We start from the raw sequence: 26921 nt of genomic DNA on the forward strand, positions 1-26921 counted from the left end.
CTGTATTCATTGTCGACTTTGTCCTGGAAGGTTTTCTTTTTGCCAGGGCCCTTTTAAAACATTGTTGGGAATATAAAGAGAGACCTCATTCCAATCAACGGTGAGATTATTTTCTCGCAACAGCTGGGACAGTGTGATCGTACATTTGGTACAGTTTCTTTTATCTTCTTTTAATGCTATAAATCTCTTTGTTTAACCCCAAGGGCAAACTGATCCTGCATGCAAAATTACAAACTGGAGGTTAAACCATCTGTTTCTTTCGCTAGTTCAGAGTAATAACAATTATTAATAAGGAAGTGTTTGGCTTCAATTGAAATTCTGTCCGTAAACAATAAGGCATTGTACGCAGTAAACTGAGCCTCGAGGGAGAAGAGTGATATGTGCCCAGCCCTCTAGATAACTATATTATTCATTCAGGATCAGTAAAGCAAGCAATGACTGCATTGTACCAATTACACTGTACAGCAATGCAAATTAGGAGACCGATGCGAAAAAAAGGTTAGAATATCAGCACAAGTATTTCATGCTGTTTCATATTCAAATGCATATTCAGCAAATGATGGCTTTGCCACCAATGCCCACATCCCATGAAAAAAATTAATTTAAAAATCACACAAGGGCTGTTAGCCCTTGACACAAACATGACACAAACCAGCATATGCTAATTGCTGACCATTTTGTCTTTATACTTACTGAGGAATGAGGAGAGTACTGGAGGTACAGTCAGTCATCTGTTCTTCTTCTCGAGTTCTCTGAGCAAAGGCAGGTCCAATCCACAGCACCATGTCCACCACAAATAAGGCAAGGAGGCAGATCTTAAATCCATCCCTTCAGGAATAGGGATTGCAGTAACAAAACCTTTGGGTGACCACCAGTGGATAAAGACAACCGGTATTTATCTAGACACAACTCCTACAGTCTCCCAGTCCAGGCTTTGAGATTGGGGGTTTAAAACCCACACTCTGCTTTGATCTGTGCCCACTCCCATTCCATTGGGCAGCTAGCCTCTGAGATTTGCCAAAATCTCAGATGAGAAAGTTACATGATCTCCGAGGTTCGTACAAGACATCCCTCCCTCTTTAGGTCCCCTAATTTTTGTAAATAGCGACAACAATATCCCAGTCCATCGGGGAACCTCCTGGGCTGGGCAGACTCTGCTTTCTCTTACATCTTTGCCTCAGTGTCATCTTCGAATGCACTTGAAACACTCTCCATCCCAGATCCTACACTTCTTTGTGGCATGATTTCCCCCACGTCTGAAATATTAGTTGAAATTCCTTGTTTAATTGAAATAACGGGCTTTATTCTGGTTTCCTACTACGGTCATCCTTCCTTTGAATAGTACACTCAACCCAGGTGCTGCTACTGCTTCTGCTGATGCTCGTGGCCCCTCTCCCCAACTGGTGGACTTCACCCCCAGGCATGCTTTACAATTCTTGACCACCTTTTTCCGTGCCTTCCATGGACAAGGCTATTTCCATTGCCTTTTTTAAGTGTAGCTCTGATTCCACCAGCAATTTCTTTTGGAAAGCTATATTATTTATCCAACACACCAGTTTATCTCTTAACATATCATTCAGGGATATTCCAAACTCTCAATTTCTGCTAGTTTCCTTAATCTGGCCACAGGTACCGCAACAGATTCTCCTGGGTCCCTCCCCATTGAATTAAATTTTAACCTCTGAAGAATGATAATGGTTCCTAACCAACTCCACAAGTTCAGCAAATGATTTTGAATCAGGGTCCTCTGGGTAGGTCAAGCTTCTTATTACACTGTATGTCTGGGTGCTGCAAGCTGTGAGCAAAATAATCCTCTGTTTTTCTTCCCCCTCTATTTTATTTGCTTGAAAAATGTAACACATATATTCTACGCATTGTACCTAATCTTCCTTGTTTGCATCAGATTTGAGCTTACCAAAGAATGGCATGATGGTATTTCTTTTGCACTATACCAAAATTGCTTTGAATCAGAATAGAAAGGCTGTTTTCTCTTTGCAAATTTGCATTTGCAAACGGAATCAATTTCTTTTCTCCTCGTCACCAATGTAGTAACAAAAACTCCAGGTGAACACCAGTGGATTAAAGGCATCAACTATTTATTTACAAGCAGATAAACTATTTACGAGCAACTATCTAGAAGACGTAGCAAAGCTAGACCCAAATCGTACAATCTCTCAGTTCAGGCCTTGATTGCGGTATTGAAACCTACACTCTGCTTTGATCCACTCATGCTCCCATTCTATTGGGTTGAGAGTCATGAGGCATCCGAGATTTGCTAAAACCTCGGACAAGTCATGTGGTCTCCGAGGTTCACCACGACAGGGACTAAATCACAGGCTGTTGGGACCAATCTGATCCACAAAAATCACCCAATCAACAGATCCAACAAGCCTCCCATAGGAGGCCGAGCCCAGAATTTTATACTCCCAATAGATTCTGGAAAGGTTCCATCAACTTGGAATGTTGCAAATATAACTCCTCTATTCATGAAAGAAGGGAGGCAGAAAACAGGAAACGATAGGCCAGTTAGGTTGCTATTTGTCACGGGGAAAATGTTAGAATTGACCATTAAAGAGGTTATAGTTTAACACTTAGAAAAGCTCATGGTAATTGAGAAGAATCAGCACGGTTTTATAAAAGGAAAATCATTTTTAGAAGCATGACAGTGCAGAAAGAGGCGATTTGACCCATCAGCCTGCACCGACAACAATCCCACCCAGGCCCTATCCCAGCAACCCCACATATTTACCCTGCTAATCCCCTGATACACACTAAAGGACATTTTAGCATGGCCAATCAATCTACCCCGCATATCTTTGGAATGTGGGAGGAAACTGGAGCACCCAGAGACAACCCACGCAGACACGGGGAGAATGTGCAAACTCCACACAGACAGTCACCCAAGGCCAGAATTGAACCCGGGTCCTTGGCGCTGTGAAGCAACAGTGCTAACAACTGTGCCACTTGCCACCCAGGGTGGTACAGTGGCAAGGGCGGCACAGTGGCAAGGCTGGCACAGTGGTTAACACATCTTCCTCACAGCACCTGGGACCCAGGTTCAATTCCGGCTTCAGGTGACCGACATATAGCAAGACCAAATAACAATAGTCCAAGAAGCAATAAAGAAGTTCAATAAATACAAACGGTGCCAAATGCATTGAAGACTTGAGACAATGGCATTAAAATCAAACCGGACAAGTACAGTGCAGCATAGTGGCACAGTGGTTAATATTGCTCCCTCACAGTGCCAGGGACCTGGGTTTGATTCCCGGCTTGGGTATCCGTCTGTATGGAGTTTGCACATTCTCCCCATGTCTGCATGGGTTTCCTCCGGTTGTTCCAGTTTCCTCCCACAGTCCAAAGATGTGCGGGTTAGGTCGATTGGCCATGCTAAATTGACCCTAGTATCAGAGGGATTATAAAAGGTAAATAGGGATTACGGGGTTAGGGCCTGGGTGGGTTTGTGGTTGGTGCAGAGTTGATGGGCCAAATGGCCTCCATCTGCACTGTAGGGATTCTATATTTAACCAATTTATTAGAATTCTTTGAATGAGTAAAATGTGGTGTGGATAGAGGGGAGCCAGTAGACATGCTGTACCTGAATTTCCAGAAAGCATTTGATGAGGTGCCACATCAAAGATTATTGTAAAACATAAAAGCTCACGGTGTAAGGGGTAACAAATTAACTTGGATTGAAGATTGGCCGGCTGGCAGAAACAGAGAGTATGCATAAATGGGTCTTTGTCTGATTGGCAGGATGTGACGAGTGGAGTCCCATAGGTGTGCGTGCTGGGGTGTCAACTTTGTACAATTTACATCAATAACTTTGATGAGGGGAGTGAAGACGTTGCAGCTAAATTTCCAGGCGATGCAAAGATAGGTAGGGAAGTACATTGTGAAAAAGACATACAGAGTTTGCAGATGGATATAGATAGGTTGAGTGAGTGGGCAAAAATCTGGCAGATGGAGTAGAATGTGGAGAAGTGTGGAGTTGTTCACTTTGGCAGGAAGAATACAAAAAATCAGAATATTACTTAAATGGAGAATGACTGCAGAATGCCGAAGTGCTGAGGGATTTAGGTGAACCTGTGAATGAGTCACAAAAAGTTAGTGTACAGTTGCTGCATGCAATCAAGAAGGCTAATGGTATGCTTTACTTAGAAGTAAGGATGTTATGCTTCAGTTATGGAGGGCATTGGTGAGACCACATCCAAAATACTGTGTGCAGTTTTGGTCTTTTTAGTTCAGGAAAGAGGTAAATGTATTGGAGGTGGTTCTGAGCAGATTTACTAGATTGATACCTGGAATGAGCAGGTTGTCTTATGAGGATTGGTTGGAATGCCTGGGCAAGTTTCTATTGGATCTGGAAGAGTGAGGTGTGACTTGATTGAAGTATATAAGATCCTAAATGGTATTGACATGGTGGATATGGTTCCTCGTGTGGGAGAGTCCAGAACTAGGGGGCACTGTTTTAAAATTAGGGGTCACTCAGAATGTTTTACAATGTTGGAACACTTTATCTCAGAAGGCGGTGTAAGAGGAACCACTGAATATTATTAAAGTGGTGGTAGATAAATTCTTGTTTGGCAAGGGAATAAAAAGTTATCAGAGGTAGATGGGAAATGTGGAACTCGAAACACGAACAGACCAACCATGATCTTATTGAATAGCGGAGCAGGCTTGAGGGACTTCATGGCCTACTTGAGTATGTTTGTACGTTCTGGAGATCCAATTTACAGCGAGATGGAGGTCAAAGGCAGGCTGCTAGTCTGGAGTCTGGTTTTCTCTTCTGAGGTTAAACCACAACTGAAGACAGAATTCAGAAGCTGTGCAATTAAAACAACTCAGAAAGCTCAAGTCTCGGTCATGTGACAGGGTGGTTTGAGGTCGAGCCACTCAATTAATGATGGACTTTAAGGATTCTCATTAAAATCCATTGTATTTTGAGCAGGTAACTGTAGAACCATTAGTACAACATTGGAGATGAGGGGTCACAATAGCACCGCCTTTGTCCAGAGCTGGCTGGTGGAAATGTCTTGTCTATAATCCTTCATGTTGGCTTAGCTCAATGTTCATACAATGCATGTAGTGTCACATTCCAGGAGGCTGGTGAATTAGCCTTTGTCCATTTTTGTTTTAAAAAAAGCAGAATTTAAACAGGAGAATATGGAGGAAAAACAATTTTTTACCCATTACACCACAAGACCTCCCCCATTAACCGTGAAATACACATCGGAAAAGGCGATGTGTAATTGCAGAATTATAAATGCGAACACAAGATTTTCAAAAATGGACACAAAATTCAGATTAGGATTATTGGTTTTTTTTTTTAGATGTTTTTCACTTAATTAGAGTGTACAAATCTTCATAAGAATGAAGTGTAAAGATAAAAAGATCAAAGACATATAAATAAGCATTTCAGAAAAGGTATCTTACTTGTACTGTTCTTTGATTGAAGTTAGGTCTGTTGGGCTCCAATATCTAGCATCCAAAAAATAATAAAACACAATATTAAGACCAATCATACAGCAAGTTGATTTTAACAAGAAGAAATAAATCAGTCTCTCAGAATAAGTAGGAAAGGTTTGGTCTGCACAATACAAATGTTGAGATCTCAAAACATGATTTCCTGTCAGGTATTTCCTACACATTAAAGAATAAATGGAGTTGCAATAATTTTGCATATAAAATATTCAGTAGATTTTGATGTCAGAAAAAGACCAAAATAAAACTCCACATGTGGACATTATTTGTACCTCAGGGGTTATCTCAGGGATAGGGTGAAAACAGTTGCTGCCCGGGTGCTGTGTGACACTTTTATTTCAAAGTCTGGTTTTAGCCCATAGTTTTGGGAAATGGTGGTTACAATGGTTTAATGATGTGAGGTGCATGTTTAGCACTCAAGTGCTAATTTGAAGCAATTTCCCTGGAATGGAAGTGTCCATGCACCCATTATCACTGAAGGTGAAGTGAGCTGACTGACACACAATAGACAATGCAGGATATCTAAGGGATTGAGGGAGGCCCGTGCACAGTTTCTCATGGTAGTGGGGTCCAGATAAACTGACTTGTCCTGTGTCCACAGTGGGGGAAGAAGCCACAGAGGCTGCTAATGTACAGAAGTGAGAGGAGATTGCCCGAGTAGGCATGGCCAGGAGCATTCTCCTCAGGGCATGGTTCCAGACCTGCAAACAAAAACAACTTGGTCAAGACAAATGGTCAAGATAATATTCCATCTTACAAACATCCCAGATGTGCAGGTTATGTGGATTGGTTATGCTAAATTGACCCTGAGTATCAGGGGAATTAGCTGGGTAAATACGTGGGGTTAGGAGGATAGGGCCTGCATGGGATTGTTGTTGGTGCAGACTCGATGGGCTGAATGGCCTCCTTCTGCACTGTTTGGATTCTATAATTCTATGAACTGTCCAACACACTTACAATTGAACGCGTCTGTATGTGCAATATGGATGCAATATTTTATTACTTTACAAGGCCTCATAGCCACCCAGTGAAGGGTTCTACAGAGCCTAATTAGCACCAGAGAAACAGCAGAATAAAGAACCTAAATAATATCACATTGTGAAATGCAAAGTCCATTTTAAATTTAAGTTTGTTTAGTTCAAACACAAATTGATAAACAGGAGTACATCACAACTATCAATTAACAGATATCAACTAGGATTAAAACTATTAATCAACAGTTTTAATAACCTTTCAATCAAACATCAACAGCCTCGGAAAGAGCAGATGGAAAGACATATTGCTCCACATTTCTTTGAAAATCCTTTCAGTTCTCCATTAAATCAAATACTCGCTTTGATTTACTTACTTACAGAAAAAAGATTTGAAATACAATTTAGTGTGATACTCTTGCAAGGTACTGAGGTGCAATCTTTTAGACTGGATGTTAAGCCAAGGCCTTGTCCACTGTTCAAACGGACATACAAAATCAACTTGGCATTGTTCAAGGAAGAGAAGCAAGTTCTCCCAGTTGCCCAAAGAATATATATAACTAAAGCTACATGGATGAACTGGTATTTCATCTTATTACAGTTTGAGACACCTAAAGTGCAAATTGGCTACGGCATTGCCTACTTACACTTCAAAAGTATGTAATTGGTTGTGAGAAGCTTTGCAACATCCTGAGAGCAGACACATCCAAGTTATTTCTTGCCTTCATATAGGCACATAAGATCATAAATTTCACAAGGGAACTTGTTTGCACTTACCCATATAATTCCGTTTTCTGTAAGAATATGCGTTGAGCAACTTTTTCATTCAGAAGCATATGGTTCCCTTAAAAGCCAAGATTTTAAAACCATTTTCATCTCACACCCATGCCTGGTAGCTGAAGTAACAACTTTTCTAAGTGCCAGTGAGCATCTGTGTCCACAGTCCCAAGCACGTATCTGAGCAGATCTGCTATGTGAGATGTTCAATTGTTCCACCTGTTCTTGGTTTGATTATGTGAGTCTCCTGACCATTGCAGCTTACTGTGTTTGATTAGTTAAGCCTGGATATGGACTCAGAGAAAATTATAAACAAGTCGTTGGAGCTGGTGGAAGTTAGAGCATGGAAAAGACATTCTAAATGTGAATTAAATGTGTTACATATGTAGAGAGTAGTGTTATTTCTGCTTGCTCTGAAATCTATGACACGAAAGACAAAACTCAATAGTAATTCAAGTAGTGTTAGATTGTTGCCGTTCCGCAGGTGCATAGGATTTTGTATCTAGTGAAAACTCAAAACAGTTGGAGCATGAACTTTGCAACTTTTTTCCAGAGGTTTGTTTTCACAGGATACTTATTTTCAAAGGAGAAAGAGAAAAAAATAAAAAGAGGTAAATAAAAAAGTAAAGTAAAGCTAGCAAAGGAAAGTGAAAAGACGGGAGAAATCAAATTCAGATTATTAAACAAAAGATATATTTTATTAATCAAAGATCCCATAACCGTAAATTTAAAATTCCAATTTTGAAAATTGGGAATTTTAAGTAATGTGTCTAAATTATTTTACCAGCTATTTGAAAAAAGTATTTTATTCATGCTTATGTCATAAGTCAAAGCAAATAGCAAAAGCAATTCAGTGGAGATTCTGGAAGAATTATACCATTCTTCATGCATTTGTTAAAGCTTGAAGTTTATTTATTAGTCACAAGTAGGCTTACATTATCGCTGCAATGAAGTTACTGTGAAAATCCCCTAGTCGCCACACTCCGGTGCCTGTTCGGGTACACCGACAGAGAATTTAGCAAGGCCAATGCATCTAAACAGTACGTCTTTTGGACTTATGGGAGGAAACCGGAGCACCTGGAGGAAATCCACGCAGACACGGGGAGAAGTGCAAACTCCGCACAGACAGTGACCCAAGCAGGGAATCAAACCTGGGTCCCTCGTGCTATGAGGCAGCGGTGTTAACCACTTGGAAATGAGATCCAACTGAAATTCTGATTTTGACCATATTGATTTAAGCCAAACCTATGTTTGCAACATTAACTGCTGCTGCACAGAGAGGTTGGTCAAACAGCAAAGGTGAGAGATCCACTGTTACTTCCAATGTGAGAGATGCGGAGATACTAAATTGTTGGCCGATTTCCTTTTACATTGCGCGTGGACTGCCAGACATTTTGATACTTTAAAAGAATAGAGGTATTCATGCAATGTAGGAAATAACCTCAGAGCTCCTGGTTAGCTGAAGTAGGGTGGGAGGTGCTCATGTGGAGCATTAACACTAGCAGAGAACAGTTGGATCGAATGGCCTGTCCCTGTGCTGTAAATTCCATGCGCTAATGATACACAATGACTGAACAACTCAAATTCCATTTTTATTAAATGGTGTTTTATGACAATACCTGGTGTTCGAAGGTTAAATTCTGATAACTGTCACCTATTATGTGAAAACTTATTAATACAGTGGTCTTTATTTTCTGTATTACTTGATCTGACAATGTGTTGCAGATGGCAGGTTGGAGAGGATAGTTTCTTATCGGTCTCTGCTGTATTCATGTTCTAATTTTTCTCTCCCTTTCTCATTTTGATTACATCTCTTCAATCTTCTTGCTTATCTCCTTTTTCTTCTGCTTTCCTTTTGAGTAGGAGTAAGTTATTGGTCTGAAATAGCTAGGAAGTGACCACCAATCTTTGGGGTGAGCGTTTCGAGGCAAGTACACCTCTCATTGGCATCCATTGCAGCTGCTCCATCTCCCATCAGTACTTTGCCCTCCCCATTCTATGCCTGAGTTCTCTGGGTTATGTGAATAAAACTAGGTTAAGGAAAGACAGGATCCCAATTTCTCCTTTGCTCGGTGAATGTGCAGCAAATTATAACAAAGTAGGAGAAAAATGTTCTGATCCATTGACCGCTGAGTTATGGGCCCAGAACACTTCCACTGTGCAATTCATCTACCATGTTATAATTCACTGCTTACTCACCTACAACTAGAGCGTGCACTTACTTGTGACAGGATTGCAACATTAACACCTCCTTTCTTGCTTCCATTGTGCCAGTATCTCATTATATATTTCCTCTATGCCATCTCTTCACTCTTATTTCTAACCATTGGATTACCGGCTTTGATTCCCAACTCTTGCTTCAATGCCGTTCACCCCCACTGTTATAACACTATTCCCCCAACCTCCCTCCCCATATCTGTTTCCTCCATCACGTTCAAAAACCTGAACTTGGATTTAATGGCGTAGAACATAATTAAAACAAAAACAAAATACTGTAGCTGCTGCAAATCTGAAATAACAGAAAATGCCGGCAATACTCAGTGGGTCAGGTAACAACTGCGCAGTGACAAACAGGGTTAACATTTCAGGTTGATGACCTTTCATCAGAACATCATCACACTTGTTTTATTAGATTAAAGTAGGCACATTATTGCAAATTTAGCAGTAGGCAGGCTTGCACACTCTGGATTATTTGAATGTGCATCTGGGCCTCTACTAAATCGCTCAAAATTTATAGCAGTCCACATGACGATAAATTATATTGTCATGTGGACAACAGTCAAAGACGGACAAAATCTAATTAAAAAAATACATCAAATTCCAAATAACATTTCCAGGAAAAAGAACAAGGACTATAGTTTTATGAAGTGCCTTAGTCATGAACAACAGTGGAAGGCCCATAATCAATTTATGAACTCATTATACCTTTCCCTTTTATTGTTGAATTTTAATTTAGCCAAAAGTTAACCTCCTCTAATTTGTATTTTAGCATGCTTGTGTGCGTTGCAATGGTATTTACATTTATTTTAACTTTTATTTAAGGATTCTTTTTTAGCACAATAAAAACTAACCCCTTACTCATTTCAACCCAAGAGCGTTTTTTGGACTCTGTTCTTTGTAATCAACATGTGTAAATAGTGAAATACATCCACTGAATTGGCACATTTATCAATATAAATTTCAAAATACACTGCTATGACCAGAGAAGTGGGGAAAAAAGGGGGAAATCTTTGCACTCGTCCTCACTGGTCATAACAAAACAGAACTCTTCTTGTACTATTCACTTCATCTTATCTTATCTTTTTTCTATTTATTCTCTCATGGAATATGGGCATCACTAACAAAGCCAGCATTTGTTGCCCATTCCTAATTACCCTTGAACTGAGTGACTTGCTGGGTCATTTCATAGGGCACTTAAGAGTCAACCACTTTGCTGTGAACATTGGTCTGGAGTCACACGTAGATCAGGTCAAGTAAGGATGGCAGATTTCCTTCCCTAAATGACATTAGTGAACCAGATGGGCTTTTTTGCGACAATCAATAATAGGTTCATGGTCACCATTACTGGGACTAGTTTTATATTCCAGATTGATTGAATTTAAATTCCACTAGCTGTCACGGTGGGATTTGTATCATGTTCCAAAATAATTAGTGTAGGACTCTGGATTACTAGTTGCCTTTGTGCACAATCTCTCCTAAATTTCCCCCTATTCATATATCCTTCTATTTCTTTCTCCTTCATGCACTAAACTAAGTTCCCTTAAAACGCATCTATTTTGTTTGCCGCAACCGTGTCATGTGTTCGCTGGTTCCCCAGTGAAAGATATTTTACTTTCCAATACCAGTTTAAAGGAAAATATAAAGTCACCCAGAACCCTGGATTAATGACCTGATAGAGGAGCTGAGCTTGGTTGAAAGAACTATAGAGCTGTATGCTAGGAAAGTTGGCAAATCTTCGAAAATTTTACACAGTGGAATGTTTAGGAGGTTACAGAAATCACAGCTGCCTGTCCTTGAAAATCTGTGAAAAACTGATGTTAACTTCAGACGCTGGAGCATCAGTCCATGTTACCATGGGAGAGGGAGAGTGGTAGGTTACTGGAAAGCCTGCTTTTGTCAGCAAATAGGGTATTAAACCAGCTGTGTTAATGGGTTTGAGAGAGGTAGTCAATAGGAATTTCGAGGGACAGTCCAGAGGCAGACCAGCAAGACCACCAGGATGTCACTAGAGAATTAATCTCTCAGCCCTCTCAAGTAGGAGAGGACCTTCTGAGTGTTGGTTCATATTTCTAACTAAGGTTGCATGAATCTGTATCTGGAAAACTTATTGTGCTTTAAGGTTGATAAAATCAATTGTTGGAACCTTTATAAAGCATGGTTCATTTACACTTCTGATTACTCTAAAGAGTCAAAACAAAAGCCAATCAACATTCTCACCACTATCTGAATAAAGAGAATCACTAGAGCTTTTTTTAATTAGATGTCCAAAAGCAACTAATGATACACAGGCCACAAAATCAGGAACAGCCATGAATACAGGTGACAGGGAATTGGAAACAACACATCTGACTACAGCTTTACCTGAGGAATTCACAGCAGATCGTGCATATTTCATAAAACACGGGTCTCCAAACTTTTCAGTACGAGGGCCACATCGTATATTTTTCACATTTTTGGGGGCCAAAGAAAAAAAATTAGTTTTATAAATGAACTGGCGATGATTAAGCCCGTGAGATCGAATGAAATTCACTGTTGAAACAACAGGTTTCAGAACACAAGTCATATCCACGTTTCCGCACAATGCATGTTGATGGATAATGCAATGCAGAAACATGGGCTTTGAGAATCCACCAACCTCACAAGCTTTTGTGATTTGTCCAACCAAACCTTCCTTCACCCCAGACATGTTCTTTCCTCCATCAATTGTCACGCATTGCAGTTTATTCCACTCCAGGTTATATTCTAACACAGTTTTTTGCAATAATTTGAAGATGGCTTCTCCAGTTACTGTGCTGTGCATGCTATGCACTGATGCTAATTCTTGTGTCACATTAAATTCACTGTCGACGCCAGGGATGAATACTCGGAGTTGTGATGTGTCACACACATCAGTCGATTCATCAAGTGCGAGAGAATACAACTGAAAATGTCTTGCTTTGTCTGCAATTTGATGAAATATATTGCTTCCTATATCCTCAATTCTACGAGCAACAGTATTTGGCGCAAGACTGATGATTTTGAACAGATTTGCTTTTTCTGGGCATAACTCTTCCACTGCTTCCATTATACACTCTTTGATGAGATCTCCATCGGTGAATGACTTTCCTCTTTTAGCCAACACATAGCTAGTTTGTAACTGGCCCTGGTTAAAGCTTCATTTTCAGTTATCTTCTGCGTAAAAAAAACTTTTTGGGAAAGCAACCTGCGTTGCATTGATTCAAATTTTTCCGAACGCTGTGTTCCTGTGAATTGGGAGTAACTTGGTTCATGTTTGGTCTCATGGTGCCGACGTACATTGTACTCCTTCAAAACTGCAACAGTTTTGTTGCATATGACACACAAGGCTTTATCACCTGCTTGTACAAAGAAGTACTTTACACCCCATTCTTCATTAAACAGGCGGCACTCACCGTCCACTTTTCTTTTTTCCTTCCATAACTGAATTGGTCTGAATTGCCGCCATCATTGTCATTGTTCTCACTCATTTCAGACAGATGGAGCTTACAGATTGAATAAAGCAGCTGTCACTCAGTCAATGCAGAGCAGCAATTGGATAACAGATGTTTCAATTGCTGATTTGTTTAAAGAACTGTCAGTCACAGGACGGCAGGTCTGATTGGACAATAGGCCGGTAAAGAGGGCAGGGATTCCCATGGGTCCATCAGCCGCGCGGAGTGGCATCAAATGTCCGGCCTGTGGCTTCCGTCCCCGCGTCCGCATCCTGAGTCAGCGGTGGGGTTCCGGACGCGGGAGTGTTTTCGGCAGCGGGAATCCCATCCCGCCCCACTGGCTGCGGGCCAGATGTGGCCCGCGGGCCGTAGTTTGGAGACCCCTATCATAAAAGCTCAGAATGGTTGACAATACACCATTCAGCTCAGTAAAAATATCAATGTTGTTACAGCCATACATCAGAGGTACGGCAATGTAAAATAACTTAGGATATCTCCCAATTTGATTTGTTTTTCAAGTAATTGAAGATAAAGGCAGCTTGCTTTATTTTTACAAATCAGCCACAAAGGGAGATTGAACACACCACAGACACGCAAGGCAGATAGGGGGATAGAGAAAAACACACAGAAATTTATTCTTGCAACAGCATATAACGAGGTAAGGCACAATGGGGGCTAAGTTGGACAGCGCCTGAAAGTAGTTACTTGGATTGCAATATCTGATTAACGTGTGCATGTCAAGTGTAATGCAGGCAGCAAGCCAACATTGTGTTGCCTGCTCAACTGAGTGATTTCTGCACACAGTCAGTTATAACTGTGTTCTTCATTGGCTGAATGCCTGAACAGAGGGCACACAATTGTTAGAGGTTAACTTCATTTAAAGCTAGCCTGCATCTTTAAAAGGGGAGCTGTACTGTGGTTGGAGCAGGTTCTGGCAATCTTGCAAGAACAAGATCTTACTTAGCAAACTGTGAAGATTGGCACGGCCTGGGAGTCGGTGGGCCCTAAGATTTTCAGACAATGCGTTGGAGGCCTTGTTGGATGAGGTGGGAAGTGCTGCATCTTTAGAGGGCAGGAGGCCCTCCATTTGTACTCTCAGAAGATGTCTGTGGAGGACAATGGAAGAAGTGAAACCCTGAGGACGTGTGTGAGATAATTGAACTTCTCGTGACTGCATCCAAGTGGTCAAGATCAGCGAATGCATCTTAAAAATACCAGCAATTAAACTAAAGCCTCATACAATGTTCAATTCACTCCCATCAGTCATCTACCAACCATTTCTATCAATCCAAACTCATACTGATATTCATTGCTTCATCTCACCCTCTCATGCTTAGCACTAATGCAAGTTTCACACTCTTATCTCATAGTTTGTACACACACTGCCAGCTATTCATCCATGACAGCCATATCGCCCAAACACATTACATCGCATTGACTGATACACTTCCCTCTCCCTTGAAGGACAAATGAGACACAAGCCAAGGCAACAGAAGATAACTAGAGAGTGATAGACAAGCCTGTATGTCCACACCCCTTGGAGGAAAGGGTACTGGCCACGGGTGGGATGTCCTTTGCTGAGCCACTGGCCAATGGTGAGGCTGAAAGACTTGAAGGTGATGGTATTCTCATAAGTGAACTCTCTTCTTATTATATCCCCCTTCCTGCTTATTTCTCACGCTCTTCTGAGTCTGCTGCTCTCATAGCTGCGTGTTACAGTGCGCAATGGATCTTGTGGAATGTCACAGAATTCCAGCAATCCACCGTCCAACTGATTACTAGGATTGCTGAGGTTGCAGCCCAGGGAAGTGGCATTAGCTCCAAGGATCACAAACTTGCTGTCCACTCTCTTACAAGATACCACTCATCTCCCACGACTGCTACACTGTTAAGTTATTGTTGCCTGTCAGCCATCAAAATTGCTAGCCAGCCATGCTGAAATTATGCAGCCGGCACAAGGGCCCTCTGGACTGAAGCTGCTCAAACTCATCTTGCAAAGTCATCTGTCGTCTCCCCCTGTGAAAATCAACCACCTTCCATCAGCCAATGATGCAGCCATTGGGGTAACATTGTGTGAGAGCATGGAAGACAGGCACTAAAAGAATGCATAAAGGTGCAAAAACAGAAAATGCTGGAAAATCTCAGAAGGTCTGACAGCATCTGTGAGGAGAGAATAGAGGTAATGTTTTGAGTCTGGATGACCCTTCATTAGAGTTCTGTATAGGAGCTTGGTTAGACCACACCTGGACTGCTGTGTGCAGTTTTGGTCTCCTTACCTTAGAATGGATAGTATTGCCATAGAGGGAGTGTCACGGAAGTTCACCAGGCTTGTTCTGGAGATGGCGGGACTGTTTTATGAAGTGAGATTCGGGCAAACTGGGTCTGTGTTCTCTAGAGTTTCGAAGAATAAGAAGTAATATCATTGAAACGTACAAAATACTTAAAGAAATATTCAGGATAGATGCAAATATGATGCTCCCCTTGATTGGGGAATCTAGAACAAGGGACACAATTTCAAAATAAACGGGAATGCCACTTAGGACAGAGCTGATTAGAAATTTCCTTACTCAAAGGACTGGGAGTTTTTGGAATTCTCTACCTCAAGAGGGCTGCATTAGCTCAATCACTTAGTATGCTTAAAGAAGAGATTGATAGATTCCTGATTAACAAGCTATAGAGGAAGTACAGCAAAGGTTTACCAGGCTGATTCTTGGTATGGCAGGTCTGTCATATCAAGAGAGATTGAAGTCAGTTAGGATTATATTCCTTGGAGTTTAGAAGAATGAGAGGGGATCTCATAGAAACTTATAAAATTCTAACAGGATGAGACAGTGCAGATTCAGAAAGAATATTCCCAATGCGGGGGGTGGGGGTGGGGGGGGGGGGGTGCGGTCCAGAGCTAGGGGTCATAGTTTGAGGATAAGGGGTAAACCTTTTAGAACTGAGGTGAGGAGAAATTTCTTCACCCAGAGGGTGGTGAATGTGTGGAATTCACTACCACAGAAAGTAGTTGAGGCCAAAACATTGTGTGCTTTCAAGAAGAAATTGGACATAGCTCTTGGGGCTAAAGGGATCAAGGGAGGAAGGGGGGATTAGGAGATTGAATTCGATGATCAGCCATGATCAAGATGAATGGTGGAGCAGGCTCGAAGGGACGAACGGCCTTCTCCTGCTTCTAGTTTCTACATAAAGTGTTATGGGGATAGTGTGTGTAAAAGGGATTGAAGTGTCCAGTCAACCATGATCTGATTAAAGGGCAGAGTAGGCTCAATGGGCTGAATGGCCCACTCCTTTTTCAATCTTCGAGCCTGAAAGGAGCTAACCACATAAAAGATGGTTGCGATCACCTTTACAGCCATTATAGTAATTAGATCCTTACTTTGTTCTTAAATTACAGCATGTGGCAGAACTCAATGAGAACAACTTTACTGAAGTACTAACATATTGCTCAATGATATTTTGATGGGTGAGTGAATTAGTTCCCTTGACATCCTGGGTTAATCTGGCCTAATGCTGTGAGTCCTTCTCCCCTTCCTTCTCTCCCTTTTTCTAGCAGCTTGTTGTGCTCTGTGTAACCTGGGTTCATTCTCCAAAACATGCTGTATTCCGAGGGGAATGCCAACGAGTGTATCCATGTCTGGGAGTAACTGATTCGTGCAGTAGCCTTAAAGTCAGAAAAAGCTCCTTCCACACCACTCCCTCAAAACAATTATAGGAAGCACCAAATACTTGTAGATATGTAGCAATAAGCAGATGAAAATCAATCAGCACCTAACCTGTAAGTGGTTGATGATCCCTTTCAATAGTTCTGGTGGGGGTAGATCTCACTTGATCATGTGCTCAGGTGTGTGAGGTTAAACAAGGGTGTTCAGTGAACTGGAAAATTGCATCGCTGGCTTTAAATCAAAATTTCTTGCTCTAAAACCTCCTGCAGACGTTTACCACACATGTTAACACACTCACAAATATGGTATCCAGCATGATTTGGCGCAGCATTGTGTGTTTTGCAGACAACATTTTGGACTTCCAAATGCACTCGCAGGCACCCAATAAACAAGTGCTAAGAAACCCAATTGCTCAGCCAGACTAAGCGGTTTCTGGGCATGTGAGGGAGTGATGTGTGAAGGCAGGGACACACTCACAGACACACAGATTTTGGCTATCGAATGTTAAGGATAGACTGCGCGTTAGAGGAAGCCAAATGGGCGGCACGGTAGCACAGTGGCTAGCACTGCTGCTTCACAGCTCCAGGGACCTGGGTTCGATTCCGGGCTTGGGTCACTGTCTGTGTGGAGTTTGCACATTCTCCTCGTGTCTGCGTGGGTTTCCTCCGGGTGCTCCGGTTTCCTCCCACAGTCCAAAGATGTGCGGGTTAGGTTGATTGGCCATGCTAAAATTGTCCCTTAGTGTCCTGAGATGCGTAGGTTAGAGGGATTAGCAGGTAATATGTGTAGGGATATGGGAGTAGGGCCTGGGTGGGATTGTGGTCGGTGCAGACTTGATGGGCCGAATGGCCTGTTTCTGCACTGTAGGGTTTCTATGATTTCTATGAAATGTGACGGCAGGGGCAGGAACACACAGACACAGGTTTAGATACAAACTCACTATACACAGGTTTTGGCTATTTAATGTGAAGGATAGACTGGATGTAAGAGGAAGCCATACATGGAGTCATAAACATCCCAGTAAAAATAAACAAATCCCCGTTTAAGCAGCAATAAAAAGACTCTCGTAGACAGCCCAGCAACAATGAGAAAAATAAATGGAAGCTGCAAGCTGAGAAACACTGAAGCTGTGAGAGCTGCAGCGATCATGATTACAAAAAGACCTTTCTTAACGGTACGCTAACATCACACCTCCTCCACCCAATGTACATCAGCAGATGTGTCGTGCACACCAGAAAGTGACTTAGATGCCTCGCCACTAACTTGACCCATCGATGTGAGCGTCTCTGGGACGGTGAATTACGAGGTGGAAGCTGACGCAAAATTGGTGCCGGCCTCGGAGGTCCCTCATCTGCTTCCTCTGAAGAGTCTTCTGAGCTGTCAGGGGCTGGATAGTGGGAGCAGCAGTGGGGACCACAATGCCAGATGGCCTCAGCGTGTCATGGTCCTTTCCTGCAACACAGGACACAAGGTTAACTGTAACGGAGGGAGAGGAATCTGGGCTGCGTGCAACTTACTTCAGATATCTCCGAGTGGAGGATTGACAGGTGCTCACTTCTATGCTCCAGCCCGACCATGCTGTCTTTTAGAGTATAAAAGCTGGAGTCTGATGATGCAGCTGTATAGAACGCTGGTTAGGCCGCATTTGGAGTACTGTGTCCAGTTCTGGTCGCCGCACTACCGGAAGGACGTGGAGGCATTGGAGAGAGTGCAGAGAAGTTTTACCAGGATGTTGCCTGGTATGGAGGGTCTTAGCTATGAGGAGAGATTGGGTAGACTGGGGTTGTTCTCCTTGGAAAGACGGAGAATGAGGGGAGATCTAATAGAGGTATACAAGATTATGAAGGGTATAGATAGGGTGAACAGTGGGAAGCTTTTTCCCAGGTCGGAGGTGACGATCACGAGGGGTCACGGGCTCAAGCTGAGAGGGGTGAAGTATAACTCAGACATCAGAGGGACGTTTTTTACACAGAGGGTGGTGGGGGCCTGGAATGCGCTGCCAAGTAGGGTGGTGGAGGCAGGCACGCTGACATCGTTTAAGACTTACCTGGATAGTCACATGAGCAGCCTGGGAGTGGAGGGATACAAACGATTGGTCTAGTTGGACCAAGGAGCGGCACAGGCTTGGAGGGCCGAAGGGCCTGTTTCCTGTGCTGTACTGTTCTTTGTTCTTTGTTCTTTGTCACTAATGGTCTGGATCCTCTCCTTTTCCGCAACCTCCAGTGCCCGCTCCTCAAAAGGGTTGAGGACCCAGATCTCAGGCACACCACCACTTGTTTTCGCCCTCTCCGGGCAATTATGGGCATTATTCTCCTGTGGGGACAGAAGGAGCCATGTAAAATCTGATGGCACAAGTCCTGGAAGGTATCAGGGGGTGGGTTGTGACACTTATGAGGGGGGAGGGGAGGGAGGTGCTTGGTGGTCAAGGGCTGGAAGCATGCAGGGTGCTGGGGTGGGGGGATCTGGGGTTATTTAGGGGGAAGATGCTGGATGAGATTAAACTCTCATCCTTGCTGCGCAGATTAGGTCATTCAGTTTCTTGCTTCCCAGTTCTCCTGGCCAGTACCCTGGCTCTAACCATACTGCCACTGTCTCCCAGGCTGTCCCATCCTTTTCCCTGGGACAACATCCTGCTGCGGGGGGAAAGAGGGTGTCCCACCTTGCCTCCACCTCCTCTAGCAATCTAGTCAGATCAGCGTCTGAAAATCAGGGAGCTGTCTCCCTGGAGGTCATTTCTTCCTGCACATGCTGCCTGTCTGTCCATCTGTCCATCCTTGGGGTTTTTATGGAACTCTCCCTTGTTAGGGCAGTTCAACTGGAAGCAGTTTGGGTGAGTCACGCGCCTGTTAAAGCATTCCAGCGAGTTTAATGCAGTTTGCTTTGTTACCATGGAGGTTAAGCCAAGTCAGCAACTGCAGGTGTGCTGATGGAAGAGAGGGGGGAATTGTGCCTCTGTGATGATAGGGGCAGGGGAGAGAGAAGGTCATGTCACTCAGCAATCAGGGCCGGGGTGTGATGAGGGGGCCATGCGCAAGGGGGTCGTGGGGAGAGAGTTAAGGGAGTCGGTAATGTGGGGGGAAGGAGGAGACTATATCTTGCCGAGGGTGGAGGGGGGGGGGGGGGTTTCTGTCAGGAGAGCCGCTTTCTCTGTGCATGCGCAGTTTGTGGCTCCAATCTGAGCTGCAGACTGTCTGGCAAGTTAAGCCCCACCCACTGCCTCTATTGGCTAGTAATGGTTTAGCCCATATTTTCAATGACTGAGTGCATAAGATTAGGAGTGAAAACGCGCCCAAAAAACAGATCATGAACTCTCCCATTTACATGCTAGCTGGACATTTAGAAAAAATCTTGTAAGATTCCGTCCAATGTCTCAGTTCTCTCTCCACAGATGCTCTCAGACCTGCTGAGATTTTGCAGCATTTTCTGTTTTTGTAAGAATCAACCGAAGCTCCTTTGCTTCCGAATCGGCTTTTTTTGTGAACTCATTTGATATTTTTGTTGAGAATGACAAGGGTAGGTTCTCTATTTAGTGTTTAAATGTCTTAAGGATAATGGGTGCATCACCCATATAATGATGCACCCATTATAGTGGTGCTGTGTCCAGTAGATGTCCTTTTACCTCTGAGTGACACAGGGATGCTCAGCCAATTGATGCATTCCAAACAATGTCCCAGGAAAGATCGATTTGCTCGGGACAGACTACAGAATATAAAATAAAAAATGGTATGAAAAAATTGAACTGGAAAATAGACTCACTCATGGATTAGCCTGGCACAATGAAAAATAAGGTTGTATTATAATGAAGCAGAATAATGCAAGTCAAAACAATGTTCTCAGTGTTGGCTAATGGGCTGGAAAATGGAACCTATTCTATAACATCATTTTAAATCTGGTTTGGTTTTCAATTGAGCATTCGTGGAAGTATTAAGAGTACACAGTCTTCATCTGTGGAATAAACTCAGTATTACACCATGTTTCATGATGTACCCTTGATTTGGACACATTTTAATTGAGGAAAACACATGTGTAGAATGAGAGTGAGTTTCTTGATTCTGAAATTGTTCTCGAATCGAACGACTAGGCAGGTAACAAGGGGACTTAACTCCTATGTAACAGGCTCATTTAAAGTTAAAGTGTATTTATTAGTCACAAGTAGGCTTACATTCACACTGCAATGAAGTTACTGCGAAAATCCCTTAGTCGTGAAGTAGGCCATTTTCCAAAAGCCATATTTTTATTATCTCATCAATATTCACCTCATTAAACATATTCATTTATTGGACTGATTGGCACCATTCATAACGTGCCCACACTGCAGAGGGGAACACCCGAATGGACATTCGTTTAAATCCCCCTCTGCACAGCTGAGAGACCTTTAATTTCAAAGCCGACAAAAGATCCTTATTCTGCCCAGCAACAGCACGAAGCTGCATTTTAAACCGGCCCTTGGCCAGAAGATCGGGATATCTGCGAGTCAAGACCTGGCAGTGGGATATATGGCATAACTGTACTGTCAATAAAATATTACGGGAATAAAATGGCCAAGGCAGGCAAAGAAACTTAATAAACCAGCATAAAAAGAATAAAAGATTAGATTAAATCCCCCTACACACAGTAGGACAAAATGACATTAACACCTAATCTCGCAAGCATAGAATACAGACACAAAACATCAGAGGTCGATTTAGATAAGGGGACACATCGAGAGGATAATGGGAAACACATTAAAACACCGGGGCAAGAACAGGCAGTCCCATTAACACGGACACACACCATACAGATGCAAATTGACAAGCCTCCCAGGGAACTTCCTGACCAGACAGGCCACTTTTTAGGTATTGTAAAAATGTATGAGCAAATGTTCCCGCTCGAATTTGGATTCCTATAAATATCCAGAGCAAATGTGTAACTATTGAGATCAACGTGGCCAAGCCACTGTTTCTGAGCTGGTTACGCGGTTCTCCCTGGGATCCCAGTAATTGTACAATAAAGAAAAATGCTTTGAACCTTGCCTTGCGACTCGACCTCTTGAATGCACTGGTACAAGGGGTTTTTCCCTACAACAGTCACCACACTCCAGCGCCTTTTCGAGTACACAGAGGGAGAATTTAGCATGGCCAATCCACCTAACCAGCACGTCTTTGGAGTGTGGGAGGAAACCGGAGCACCAGAGGAAACACACGCAAACATGGGGAGAACGTGCAAACTCCACACAGAGTGACCCAAGCTGGGAATCGAACCTGGGTCCCTGGTGCTGTGAGGGAGCAATGCTAATGGCCCTAACATGCTACTTCTTTGCTGTCGTGACCAATTTGATGAAGCCCTCAGCTCTCCTGCCAACTGTGTCTGTCACTTGGTCACATTATACACCTCCTCTGTGATTGCTTGACAGGAATCCATGACACGGGGATCAAGTGTTGACATTCCCTGCCCAACCGGAGCAAATAATTGTGACTTCAGTGCTTCATATTCTGGGTTCCACAGCTCTACTATTGTGTCCTTGCTGATGCACACTCTTCTAACACAGAGCTATGGTCTTTAGAGGATCTGCATGGCCACCTGATATGCTGCTCTTCCATATTATAATGACAAGCAACGGAATGCCTATTGAAAATCGCATGCTTGGCTTTTGGCATCATTCAACATTCACAGAAGCAATAATATCCTGTGGTTGCACAGGCCCTCAGGCAGTCAGGGGAAGACCAAAATTGATCAGCTGAAGAGGCAAAAAAATTTGTAATCTGTTGTCAAGATTTCTGAAGGTTTCATGCTCAAAGGATTTCTCAGTTTCACCGGTATCTGCTCTTAGCAGCAGTATGATTATCTCATGAATCAAGCAATAAGTCATCTTGCATACAGTGCAAGCATAACTTCAGCAATTGTGGTAGACTTCACTGCCCTCATCCACATAAAGTAAAAGGAGATCCATAGGAAGCTCATGAGGAGATCTAAACCACAATCAGTGACTCTGGCTTGGATTTGGTTCTGGTTTGAAAACCTGGGAGGAATAGTTCCCATTCCAGTGTGTAGCTGTGAAAGTGACCAGCAAGGAATGGCATTAAAAACAGAAACTTCTGGATAAACTCTGCAGGTCTGGCAGCACCTGTGGAGGGAGAAACAGTATTAACGTGGAGTCTTGTATGACTCTACTTCAGTTCTGAAGAAATCATTTGGACTCAAAGGCTTGAATTTTACCGGCCCACCTGCCACGAGAATCAGAGCGGGCAAGGGGAGGAGCATGGGAAGGTCCGTTGACCTCGGATGGGATTTTATGGTTTCGGGACGAGCGAGGCCATAAAATCCCACCCAAAATGTTAACTCTATTTTCTCTTTTTATAGATGTTGTCAGAGCTGCTAAACTTTTCCAGCACTTTCTGTTTTCATTTCAGATTTCCAGCATCTGCATTAACTGGCCAATCCCAACAAAATGAGTGAGGGTCAGAATGTAACAAAAGTGGCGCAGTGGTTAGCACTGTTGCCTCACAGTGCGAGGGACCCGGGATCAATTTCGGCCTTGGGTGACTGTGTGGAATTTGCACGTTCTCCCTGTGTTTCTGTGGGTTTCCTCCGGGTGTTGCGGTTTTCTCCCACAGTCCAAAGATGTGCAGGTTAGGTGATTGGCCATGCTAAATTGATCCTTAGTGTCCCAAAATGTGTAGTTTAGGGGGATTAGTGGGGTAAACGCGTGGAGTTACAGAGATAGGGACTGGGTAAGATGCTCTGTCGGAGAGTCGCTGCAGGCACAATGGGCAAATTGTCTGCTTCTGCATTGTAAAGATTGTATCAGAGTTATATTTGTTGCTGGGCACTCTTCGGGTACATTACCGCCTTAGAAACTATTTATAATGGATGTGAGAGCATAAGGATTATGGTACTAAACTAGTTACAGGCCCAGGGGTCTGGATTAATAATCCAGAGAAGTGAGTTCAAATTCCACCTTGGGAGAACGGGATTTAATTTCAATTAATCCATACATTTGCAATTAAAAAGCTAGTATCAGTCATAACAACCAGAACACCACCAGCTTGTGGTTAAAAACCCATCTGCTTCACCAACGTCCCACAGAGGAGGAAATCTGCCATCCTTTTCCAGTCGACTAGATCTAACTCCTGTGCATTGGCAATGTGGTTGACTCCTATTTACCCTCTGAAATGGCCTAACAAGCCACTCAGTTGTATTGAAGAGGTGGATCAACGCCACCTTCTCGAGGGGTAATTAGGAATGGGCAATAAATATCTGCTCTGCAATGCCTATGTTCCATGAATGAATAAAGAAAAATGCAGCCCCAATAAGTCCACACTAGTTTTATGCTCCGGATGAGCCTCCCTCCGGTTCTTCATCTAACCCTTTTGGCACATCCTTCTATTTCTTATTCTCTCATGTGTTTATTTAGCTTCCCATTCAATGTGAAGTGATGTACTTTAATATGAAGATTGACAAAAAAAGCACTATAAAAGAAAGCATTAATTGAAAGGGGGTGGCAAAGCAGAGCAACCTCAGGGTACATGTGCTGAAATTGTTGAGGATGGCAGGGCAGGTTGAGAAAGTGGTGAATAAGGTATACAGGATCTTGGACTTATAAATAGAGGCATAGAATACAAAAGCCAGGAAGAACGTATATATTTGGATTAGGAGTAAGCCATTTGGCCCCTGAGGTTTACCTTTCTATTTGATGTGACTTTTGGCATTTGGACTAATGGTTGATAATAATTGATCTAATTTTGGGCTCTACTTTCCTGTCGACCCCCTATAACTTTTGACCCACTTGCCAGTCATCTAACTCAACCTTAAAAATATTCAATGATCCAGCATCCACCACTCTGGGGAAAAGAATGCCATACACAACTGACCATTGAAAAGGAAAAAAAAATCTCCTTATTTCAGCCTTAAATGGGAGATCCTAACTTTCAGAACTGTGTCCCCCTAGCTCTAGTCTTTACCATAAGGGGAAATAATTGGAACAAACTGAGGGCACCTGACAGAGCTGGCATGGACACAAAGGGCTGAATGGGCTCCCTCTGTGCTGTAATGATTTTATGAGTCTAAATTCATTGTGCTGTTCATCTGGATGGCACCCTAGAGAACAAGCTTCATATTTTAGTCATTCTCTTGGTAACAAATTCTCGGCTGAATTCCCCATTGGATTTGTGACTCTCTTATATTTATGGCCCCTAGTTCTGCTTTTGCCTGCAAATGTTGTGCCCAGGAAATGCATATCATATTATGAACTTTCAGTCAATACTTATAAAAAATGGACACAAACAAGCTGTTGCGATTGCTACTGCAAACCATGTGGCTTTTGGCATTTGGATTACAGATATTATCAAGTCTCCAGTAAATGCCGAATTAAATTTGGGCATAGGTGAGGGTATGTCATAGCCATTTGTAGAATTCACACATCTCATTAAGGATGGACCAATACCAAAAGACTACGGAGTTTCCAGACTGCCTGTCTCCATTTTTTATTCTGGGCAAAAGGGAAGATCAAAAGTCAATGGCCACTATCAACTTTTCATAATGTCATGATAGCCTCTCCCATCCAAATTAGATTAGGTGAGCCTCAGAAGTGTTAATCCAGCAAGTCATGCAATTATTGGTGCAGGGATTGTGCCCTTGTTACCCAGGACCCAGAAGATCCATTAAAATGCTCCACCCACTGCCAGTCTGAGAACCAGACTTTGAAACTAGGTGCAAATTAACAAGTAGCAACTACTTAACTTATTCCAGTTTCAAAGTTCACCTGAGAGCCAACCTCCCAGGTATTTGACTACAGGAAACATCACAACCTGCCGTGAGTCCTAAACATTGCACGACTCTCACTTAAACTTGAAGTTAATGAATACATTCAAGAAACCACAGGCCTGTCATATGGGAGGCCAGAAATCATAAATCAGATTAACTGTAATCTGTAAAAGTGCACAATCTTTCTCCAATCTGTGTGTTTGCGTGCTTGTGAGAGAAACCGAGGGTGTGGCATTGCATTAATTCAGGATAAATGTCTGATAATAAATAACCTTCTTTATTTTAAACTCATGAAAGCTTGCTGCTGATTATTTCATTAGAATGTACATCTCAAGTGTAAGAAAAGACTCACCTCTTTCCATACAAAACATATGATTGTGAGCAGAAAGAGAGTGCATACATTCTGTCTGTGACACCTACAAACCTTTTCATAGTGGTCTCAAAGGCCTCCTATCTGGTCATCAATTGATCTTCTCTTCTCTTTGGAATAGAGCCCCAGCCTACTCAATCTTCCATGATGGGTCTAACTTCCCAATTCTGGTATTATTCTAGTAAATCCTTTGTGTACCTTCTCCAATAGTTTCGAATCATTTTTACAGTCTGTCGACCAGAAATATTTCAGTACTCCAAGTATGATTGCCCCAAGGTTCTGTAAAAGTTTAACACAGCTTCTCTGCTTATTAATTCTATCTCTCGAAATGAACCCCAGTGCTTTGTTTATTTTTATGGTTGCTTTTAATGATTTTGGTACTTGTTATAGCATGAATCAGATTTGACATTTATTAGTTAACCAATTTTCATCGATCTAATCTATTTGACAGCAGAGATGAGCATCTCTGCCAAATGCATCATGCTGCACCACCAAGCAGGTTAACGAGATCTGGGAAGTAGCTATGAAATGGAGCAATCCCACTTGCAAGGCTGGCTACATCAAAGATATTTTGTCAAAAAAAAAAAATCATATTCTGGCCCAGAAGCGCTATCAGAATTTGAACAGCGTGGAGTTTACAAAATGCGCCCGGGAGCTATCGCTGTGGATACATTCCTTGGGATAAAAAAGTTTCTGTCAAAATATTTTGCCTTTGCTGAAAGAGCAGTGTGATTTATGAGGTGTTTATGGAAAATTGTACAGAGCAAGTCATTCCACAATGAGATCATCTGACCCTGAAAGACAGCCGGAATGGGAAGCAAAAAAAACCAAGCCCAGTGCTTTTGATGGAAGAATCCAACACAAAAAGCTACAATTGCATTTCTCCAAGATCCAGTATAGGTAAGTGTGCTGTTAATTATTTAATTGGAATACACAGTCTCCAAATGTAAGAAAAGACTCACCTCTTTCCATGCAAAGCATACTGATTACAGGCAGCAAGAGAGCACATACAATCTGTCCGTGACAGTATCCTCCCTAAAAAGGGATTCAGTTCCACTGCAAGTGCACAAGCTGTGTTCACTGAACACAGATAAGCAGATGCTATTTTTACCGGTTGATAAACAGAGCAACCCCACCATCCAGCATTGTCTTGATTACCATATCCATAGATTATTGGGTTATCTGTTACTGGTGAAATAAACTGCTGGTTTAATGAAGTTTTTTCCCTCCAATTAACATACCT

Source organism: Mustelus asterias, chromosome 3 (assembly GCF_964213995.1).
Source record: "Mustelus asterias chromosome 3, sMusAst1.hap1.1, whole genome shotgun sequence".
Taxonomy (NCBI): Eukaryota; Metazoa; Chordata; class Chondrichthyes; order Carcharhiniformes; family Triakidae; genus Mustelus; species Mustelus asterias.